Source organism: Dipodomys spectabilis, unplaced genomic scaffold (assembly GCF_019054845.1).
Source record: "Dipodomys spectabilis isolate Male_0828 unplaced genomic scaffold, ASM1905484v1 ptg000070l, whole genome shotgun sequence".
Classification (NCBI taxonomy): Eukaryota; Metazoa; Chordata; class Mammalia; order Rodentia; family Heteromyidae; genus Dipodomys; species Dipodomys spectabilis.
The window spans coordinates 3,048,129-3,056,781 of NW_024870747.1; the positions used below are offsets into that span (position 1 = coordinate 3,048,129).

The 8,653-nt window shown below is 34.3% G+C and overlaps 1 pseudogene; it reads left to right on the forward strand.

The window, feature by feature from the left end:
* The first annotated feature begins 233 nt into the window (after positions 1 to 233).
* On the forward strand, positions 234 to 333 carry LOC122109904 (annotated as a pseudogene).
* The last annotated feature ends 8,320 nt before the right edge of the window (positions 334 to 8,653 follow it).

An 8,653-nucleotide genomic window follows, 5' to 3' on the forward strand; every position in this document is an offset into this window, starting at 1 on the left:
CAAAGTATGATCAAATTTAATTTTAAAAGACTTAAAATAGTCATTGACAAAAAAATTGCAAATGTGAGCAATCGACCAAACAATGTAAGTTTTCCAATATACACAGAATTTTAGAGAATTAAGATCAATAGCATTTTGGGAACAATAAGTTTTCCTGGTTACAACCAGTCAACCAAGGATATATGCCTTTATAAAGACTGCATCATTAACTATGTAAATTTACAGGATATGACATGCTTCAGCAGAATGTTTACCCAAATTACAACAATACAGAGATTAACATGGCACTTGTACAATGATGATATGAAAATTTGTGAAGTATGCCATATTTTTCATTCTTCAGATGCAAGAAATGAAAAACAGTTATTAAAAATGATTACAAAAATACATGTAATTAATTGAACTAAAAGTTAGTTTGACATCAGTGTATTAAATCCTCACCTTCGAAAGGCCTTTACATAGCATAATCTTTACAAAACGTTTGAAATTAGATTACATCGTCATTTTATTCCAAAGAAATAACATACTATAAGGACCTAGGAAAAAAAGGAATGTTAAACTGTTTCTATATGGAATGCTATCTGAAATAACACATTTAAAAATGAACCTATATATTATAAAACAATCTAGAATTCAAACTATTATATCTAGGAGAGAATGAAATAGATTATGGATATTATACAAACAAAATACAGATTAGATTAAAATATACTTTTTTCAGACAAAAACCAGAAATATCTTTAGTTTCTGTACTACACATTTCAACAGATAAGTTAAAATGATTTCTGATTTAAAAACCACAAACTCTGCAGAAATCATTATAGATGTATACAAACAAATCTTGAATACATTTTGACATCAAAGACAGGCAATTCACTTGAAGAATACCATGGAGTCCATGAATTTTTAAAGTAAGATATTGCTGCTGTTTGTATGGTGAAAATATTTTGTACGGACACAAGGATGGATTGGCATTTTTGAAATTTAAGAAACTTAACCAAACCATTATGACTTAGGAGAACAATTTTTACAGCTTTCCACAACTCCCAAAACGTAGTGATACATATTTATCCTTTTGGCAATATCAAATGCAGTTTCTTCAAAGTTCTTCAGACCTGGTTTGATAATTTGATAATATTCAATAGTAGGAGATCCAGCATATTTTTGCTATTTCTATTCCAAACAGCAAGATGCAAGGGGGTCAAGAGGACTTTAGTTTGGGCAGTGCGATATGCATCATGATGAACTAAGAAAGAATCCAGTCTGGTATTATTCCACATATAAGCACTGTGTAGGGATGTCCAGCAATTCACAGTTATTGCATGAATATCTGCCTTGAGCCACCAACTCATGGATAATATCTAAGTGTCCACTGTAGGATTCCCAATGAAGAGAGGTATATTCATCATCATTCCTAGTATTCACATGAGTGGCCTTTTTGGAAAGTAGTCTCTGTACTGTAGTAAGCTGATTATTTTCAGCAGCCCATAGAATAATTTGCTTGAATACTTCTCCATTTTTTCTGCGAATGATATCATTCCTCACTTTTTCTTCTTGTGCCTTGTCTTCATCAGAATTGCCTAAGCAGAGACATTGAGTACCAGTGGGAATCAGGTGCACATATATTCCCCAATAGTTCACGTTGGTTGAACTGCTCAGAAAAATCCAGTGAATATTCTACATCTGTTATTTCACCATGATTTTTTTTCTCTTTTTCCATTTTTACTATTCGAAATTATTCTAACTGGAGAGTAGAGAATTGATAGAGAGCAGAGGAAATGTTTTCCTCCATATAGAAAGGTACAGACTGAAAATGAGGACCAGTGGTGTCTTCATGTGCAGCTTATTCTAGGAACGAGAAAATATGAAATAATGCCTTCTATGTAAATGATTTGGGGAATGGCAGAGCAAAAAGTGAAATGATGCAACCAAAAATATAAAAGCAAAATAAATTAGGATAATTATGGAGCAGTCATATTATCTATGAGAATCATGAAAGGGAGAGAGGAAGAAAGAGACAGATGTGCAATGACCTAGCTAGCCACAAAATCCATGCCTCTGATCAATTTATAGATCAAACAATTTTATTTTTTAAAAGAGATGGAAATAGAATTTATGTATTTACTTGAAATTAGTAAATACATTTTTAATAGCCTACATAAAGAGACATAGCTTTGACCAAATTACAGACAAGAATCTAAATCCCTGATAATTCTAGTAACAGAACAGACTGAAATCACTTAAATATCACTTTTCCTGTAGAGTGAAGGAATAGGTCCAGGCTAGGAAAGCAGCTAGAGAAGGCAGACTGATTGTATCTTGAACAAAACTTTGTGGAAAATGGTATCAAGGATTAATTACTGGTGATCCACTTGCACTGGTAGTGTGAATCTGAAATATTGCTTGCTGATTATGAACTATTGCTTTAATCATTGTATGTTCCAAGAAGAAAAGGTGATTTAATTGATAGCAAAGGATTAGTAATACACTTTGACTTCTCATTAAGCACCTTCAACCATCAAAATCACATGAAGACAATAGACAGGCCTACTTTTTTAGATGAAAACAGGTATCTTTAAAAATAAGGTAATTAAGTATTCCTACAAAAGACTTTTTTTTAGTACTGTATTATACAGTTTTTTTCTAATGTTGGGTAACAAATAATGGATCTATTAGAAAACTCTTAAAGCTCATATGTTCAATAGTGAGTTTTCTTATATTATATCATGGTATTTTTGCTCATGGTTTTAAGAAGAAATTTACTAGCTTAAATTTCTGACAGGACAATATCATCACTGTACAACTTGCTTCTATACTCTATGTTTTAAATTACTATCTAAGTATGTGCATTAGATAGCTATAGAGGAAAATCTAGAAGCCACACTGGTGGCTCATGTGTTTATCCTAGCTAATCAGAAAGATGAAATCTGAGGATTGTGGTTTGAAACCAGACCAAGCAAAAAAAAATTCCATTAGATTCTGATTTGAAAGTAACCAGCAAAAGCTAGAAATGGAGCTGTGCGACAAGCAGTAAAATTCTAGGCTTGAGAAAACTAAAACAAAAAAACAACAAATTCTGGGACAGAACCAGGCCCTGAATTCAAGGCTAGTATTAGCACAAAACAAATGAATGAATTAATTAATTAAAATAAATTAAGTGGTCACATGTGGCGAGGCAAGTAAAATGTAACACCCATGGTGACTGGATTGTGTATTATTTTGTAATAAGGCAAATTAACGTTTGTCCAAATCACTAATATTTTATTTGTACTTTTTGTACTAAACCCTGAATTTAGCATGCATATATATGTGTGTACATGTGCACACATGTGTGTATGTGTATATGTGTGAGTGTGCTGTTGCAATGTTGCTTGACAATGTGGACAGGGTGAGGCTGAAAAGAGCTAACTGTGTTGCAATGTTTTTATTTATCAGTGTTCTGTCATGTCATTTCTATGGAGCCACTCTTCTGTACATTTTATTTGTCAAATAATAACATCATCATAATCAAAGCATATACAACATTAAGTTAGATTAAAGAGACCAATTTCAGCTCTGATTATATGTTAGGTAAGAAGATGCAGATATAATTAGGTAGTAAGTTATTGCTGTAAGATGACTGTCAGTACAAAATATGTATTTGACCTCTTAAATTGGTTATACTTTTAAGATATAATCATGGAATGAGTTTGACCTACTTGACCAAACAGGTATTACTCTCTGGTTATTCCTGTGAAACACAAGGTGGATAAATTCTATCCGGATTTCTGTTGAAAATAACTTTCTTTGTAACATCATATCTAATCTCACTAAGATAATCTACCCTGTATTTATTAAGTTTGAATATCCCATCATATGGACTGAAAATCAGTATTGTGGATATGCTTGTTAGATATACCTTTCAAAAACAAACAAAAAGCCTGTGTCACCTCCAGATTGTGGATGCATTTGAAGTTGTTTTGTACATGCAGTGGGATCTTCACTAATGGCCCTTTTTTGTGAGTAACTCTCATAACTTTAACAAATAAGGATTTTTGAATATTTTTTCCAATATAAATATCAACCCAGAGCTAGTCTTGCAATTTCTGAAAAGCCTTTGAATATTTTAGTATTATTTCACTTCATTGACTATAGGGCTAAATACATTTCTGAAATAAATATTATTAACATCTGAGATGTAAGTGGGTATATAGGGTTTTTTATGCATCATTTTATGAAAACCCAGTTTTTATGAAAGTAAATGAAATAGAATAAAAGAGTATAAGTAAATTTGGTAAGCTAATTATTAGTATAACTTTGTTTTCTAGCAAGTTTTTTTAATGTAGATGATGCAGTTAAATTATTTTCTTTGTATATCTGTACTTCAGTTAGTTTTAGAATCTTTATAAGAATGAATTTGTGGAAAAAATAAATGTATTTGAAAATGATTAGGATTAATCTTGTGTTTTGTGTCCTACTCCCAAGAAAATGAGTTATTTTCAAGTGTTAATATTTTATGACTGAATCTTCAGTATCACAATAAATTTTGAAAAATATGCAGTAGTATTGATGTCTTTTTAAACCAATTGTATTCACAACTTGGAGAATCTTTAATTCATGCATAGGTCTTGTTGTCTATTATTTTTAACCTCTCGTTCCTACCATTAATGATAGGTGAGACTGCATTTTGGAAAAATATTTATCTGAGGTCAAAGGTGATTTTTATATCAGTCTTGCTTGTTAACAGCATTTTAAATAGTACATTTCTCTCAAAATGTTGGGTATAAAAAGCAATCAAAATACCTCTAATATTAAAAAACTTAGGTGAGCTACAATGTCGAAATGATTGGTCTATAAGTCCTGCAGTCTGTTTCCATCAGGAATTGGGGAGGTCATTCCTTCAGTATGACTGTGTTAAAGAGAGATTGGGTCCCAAGGTAGTGCAGTGTTGTCATGGGATAGAATATGATTTCTACAATTTTGAGCTAGAAATCAGGAATGTTATAGTTTAGCAGTTCCTTTCACCAGGGAGGTATAAATTGATTATGAACTTGGAATTTTCATATTACAGTTACCTATTTCCTTTCTTTTTGTTTTTTGTTTGGTTAGTCATGGGGCTTGAACTCTAGGCTTGGGTACTGTCCCTGTGCTCTTCCTCTCAAGGTGATCACTGTATCGCTTGAGCTACAGTGAAACTTCTGGTTTATTAGTGGTTTATTATAGGTAAGAATCTCTCGAACTTTCCTGCCTGGGCTGGCTTTGAACAGCGTTCCTCAGATCTCACCCTCCTGAGTAGCTAGGGTTACAGGTAGACCCACCGGCATCAGGCTTATTTTCCTATTTTCTAACAAAGATAAAGTGAAATATTATTAGAATGTGGACAATAATTCTGGGAAATTTTCCTAGAATTAGTAGACTACGTGCTGGTATTTTAGTCATAATTTAGAATGAAGTTATTTGATACGGTGGGAATGGGGCTCAGGCTAAGATTTACCATTTGTGCAATGTTGTACTAGTAATTCCAACTCTGAAGACTTCAATATCATCATCTGAGAATTAGAAATGGAAGTAGTTCTACTTTATGGGATTATTGTGAGGATTAAATTAGGTACCATAGATAACATACTTGGAAAAACGATCAGCATTTGATCCTTTCTACCTGTTATTTTATCATTTGATGAATTCTAAATTTTTTACTGTAATTTTTATAATGTGTCTCTTTAGGATATGAACCTAAACAATAATCTAATACTACAGAGTTGAGGGAGATGAATTGCCCTCCTGAATAATTTACTTTTGGGTCAAATAAAAGGAGGCTTGCAAAAAGAGAATAGACTTTAGAGAAACATGATGAGTTGATGTAAATAGCTGCTTAGCTGATTTTGTTAATTTGTGAACTAATTCAGGGAAACAGAGTACAACAAGGTAAAAAAAATAAAGAAGGTCATATTGAAATACTCATTGGTGTGTTTGTGTGTTTACGCACACGTGGGTACGCACATGCACATATGCAGATGCTCATGCCTGTATTCATCATTCCTGAAGTGTGATACTGCCTGGGCACTATCCCTAAGATTCTGTGCCCAAGGATAGTTGTCTACCACTATTCCATTCTGATTTTTTAGAGATAATCACATACATTTTCATGATTGGACTGGCTTTGAACAGTGATCTTCAGATCTCAGCCTCCTGAGTAGCTAGCTAAGCTGATTCAGCCTCTGAGTTTCTAGTTAAAATTCTGACTGTCCTGTATGCTTCACTGCTCTTTTATTCTTTTCCTTGTTGTAATCAGAAGCGTAACTCATATATGTCTAATTGCTTTAAAAATAATGTTACTGCTTGGCATCAGGGCCTCCCATGTCTACTCTTAACTATTTAGGAGGCTTGAGAACAGATCCCAGGCCAAATTTTAGTGGACTTTCTTCTCAATCTATAGCTGGGTGCATTGGATCATTTCCACCATCCTGCACTATCTAAGAACTAAGATTGGAAGGACTGCAGGATCCAGACCAGCTAAGGTCGGAAGCTAGACAAGTTGGTGTACAGCTCTGATGCCATTGATGATTGGAAGTTTAAAAGGACAGATAAGGTGCATGTTCTTGTAGAAAGGGAATCACTATCCTAAAATTAACCACTGATATTATGCCAGCCTAACAAGAAAAATACCCAAAGTTGAAATCCCCACAATTTTCCACAATCAAAATAATTATATACATTAACATCCCAAAACTTAGTACAATGTGTCCTTTATTCTAATATCTTTATCAGATTATCATACGATGTGACAGAATAGTTCTACATTATATTATGATATATTTAAAAACACCTAGAAAATTCTTTCTCATTTATGAAGTGCAAAAGAATGGCAAATTACCTCATTTCTTACATATTTGAGTATCACTAAAAATTCTTCTAGAAAATGTTCTGGGAAGATGGCAGAGGAGAAGCTGGAGGCTAAACAAGCTCTTGCATAGAAAGCAGTTTTATTGTTCCAGTGAACAGTCCTAAGCCAGAGAGTCACACCAAGTGTGCCATCACAAGAAGACAGTTAGTCCAGAGAGGGAAAATCCAGGCAAGGAGACAGATCTGAGCGCTTGCCAGCGGCGGTGGTTGCTGTGGCCAGCCTTAGACGCCGTACCTGCAACACAGAGAGTCCAGGACAAAGGCTCCAGACGCAGCAGGTGAGCGGATTCTACTCAACCCCAGCAAAAGCTGACTAGAAGCAGATATCTTCATCCTGCAGTTCGCAGACAAGGGACAACCCAGGAACCAAGACTTGGTGAGAGTAGAAGCCTGACATCCTCATTCCTTCTCAGGGAACAGAGGAGGGAAGGCCACCCTTCCCCCCTCACTACCAGAGACCTTTGATACTGACAAAGGCCTGGATGAGCAGCTAGCTCCAACTCAGGCCTTGGAAGAAAACAAGAGTCATGTAGCAAGTCACAGGAACCTAACCTGTCCTGCTAGGCTCAGCCCCACCCAGGGAAAAGTCATCTAGCTTGGGGAGAGCAAGTTCTGACAGCCCCAGGAGTAGATGTCTTCACTGGATAAACAGAGCCAGAGGCTGCCCCTCCCTACAGCAGACTTGACAATCAATTGAAATTCAGTAAACTTAAACCCTGAGAAAGGCTCCAGGCTGGGCTCTGTGAGTGTCTCACAAGCTAGACCCTCAGGGAAAAGCTACTGTTTGCTGAAAGGCCTCAACTCTATCCAGAACCTAGCCTCATCACAGTATCTCCAAACTAGAGGAAACAGCCATCTCCCACTTTTTTGATACTCACAGCAGATCTCCCTCCCATTGAATAAGCCTGGGAATGAGGATCACAAAATCCTGGGTAAAGCAGAGCATTTTTCTACCTGCTCAAACTAACCAACTTAAGAAACCAACCAAGCCACAGGAAAATCAAACACCACAAAACGACCAAAGACTCCAACTAGAGACTGGTTAATGACACAAGGGAGATACAGGATCTTCCCATCCCCCCAAAAAAATCAAAGAACTCTTTTTTTAGTTTTTTATAAAAAAATTTTTCCTAAAACATTTTTTTAATTTTAATTTTTAACATTTAAAAAAATTTTGTTTTCTATTAACTTTTTTTTCTTCCTTTTATAATTTTTATTTTCGGGGTATAAGTGTGTGTGCTTTTTTCTTGTGTTTTTTCTTTTCTCTATAACTTTTTTTTGTTTAGCTCTACTAACCTTTGATCATTTTTTTTCTTTCCTTCTCATTCTTTTCATAATTTCTTTTCTTTTGTTCTTCTTTACGTGACTTAATTGCTATTCTGCTCATCCTCAGATATACCCATAGTTTATTATTAGACCTTATCACCCATTGTGTACCCACTTAATCCAGAAATTTATTACTCAATTCAAAACCAGCACTACTTCTTTATATCTATATAATATTTTAAGCATTTCTAATTTTAAGTTTTTCATATCTACTTTCTAGCCCTACCCTTATCTTATCCTATACAATTTCTTCTCTGAATATTATGTCTGCATTTTGCATAATTTTTAAGTTTTTAAGTGTTTCACTTTTTAATTTTTAATATTTTTTCTTCTATTTTTTTCTTGTCTCATTTTTTCTCTTTCTTTTCTTTTTTCTCTCTTTCTCTACTATCATTCTATTCAACCTATTTCCCGCTTTGAGATTAAGACTTTGTTAAGTTTACTC